The sequence below is a fragment of the Halyomorpha halys genome, unplaced genomic scaffold (genome assembly GCF_000696795.3).
Source record: "Halyomorpha halys isolate HHAL.00 unplaced genomic scaffold, Hhal_1.1 Scaffold927.1, whole genome shotgun sequence".
Classification (NCBI taxonomy): Eukaryota; Metazoa; Arthropoda; class Insecta; order Hemiptera; family Pentatomidae; genus Halyomorpha; species Halyomorpha halys.
In genome coordinates this window covers 188,604-189,943 of record NW_027107562.1, presented here as the reverse complement: position 1 = coordinate 189,943, position 1,340 = coordinate 188,604, and positions in this window count along the sequence as shown.

Here is a 1,340-nt window from a genome sequence, read left to right as displayed (position 1 = left end):
GTTAAGGAGTTTGGAATGAAAAGACGCATATCTGTTTTGGGTCAAATCTGCAACGAATGGGATGTTAAGGTCTTTGTGAATGAATTTATTTGTGACGTAATAAGGAGCATCAAGGATTTTGGATTGTAACGGTAACGATTGGATGCGGGAAGAATTTGATGGTTTGGTGGAGCCCCAGAGCTCATATGTCCAAATTGGTCTGATTATTGTAGTGTATACTAATAGTTTGTAGTGAATGGGAAGTTAAAGCGTTTGTCAAGTAAGTGTAGCAATCGGAATCATCGAGCAGTTTCTTGTCGTTTCAGTCTTGTGTGTGCATTCCAAGTAAATTTTATCTTAATTTTTTTTTTTTCATCCTAATCATTTCGTTAAATTCACTTTCTTTTTGTTAAATTCATAAATGTCATTGTTTTGGTTATTAACTTTACTTTGACCTTACTTATCTTCTATTAAGAATTATTATTTTTACCTAATTTTTTTTAATTTACAACATTTTATATAGTTAGGGTTGTCTTTTGTATAAGACTATATACCCCCATAATCAATTTAAAAAATATATACCTCTTACATTAATCATGTAAGGCCCACCAGGGCCCTGTTTCATAATGATAGCTAATAGTATTAGTTGATAGTACAAGTGTAGAAATTAGTGTGGTAATAATACTAATACTTATTTTTTTTTATAATAGGGATAACTATTAGTCATATTACAGGAATTAAAAAATACTAAAGTACAAGTTACTATTCTACAAGTCTATATAATTAAGATAATTCTACAATAATTAATTATAATATAATATACAATAATTAATTAAGATAAATCTAAAAGACTAATAGTATTAGTTTGTACTTTATTTTGAAACAGGGCTCAGGCTGATCTGGTAATAAAAAAAAAATACAACATTCCGGCCCATGTTGCAGGGCATCGTCGGGACTTAATTTTACAAAAAATCAAATGATATAAACAAAAATGAACAAAATAAATAAAAAATTCACAGTAAAACGTAAAAATTAATTTAGAATAATAAAAGGTTTTAGACAATAAATGAAAACGGAAATAATAACAAACAAACAAAAAAGAAATATAAAATACAGTACAAAATAAAATGAGGAAAAAGGGAGAACAAGTAAAAATAATAATAAAGGAAGATAATGAGCAAGATAGGAAACGTTCCTTTCAGACTCGAAGTCAGAGCGAAAGTGAACTGTTGACAGGTTATAGAGAAAGATTGGGGATTGACAGTTGAAAATACGTTATATTTGAAAATAATTTTATGGTAAACAGTATTAGAATATTTATAATATTAAAATTCTTTCTTGAGACTGGCAATCTTTTAATA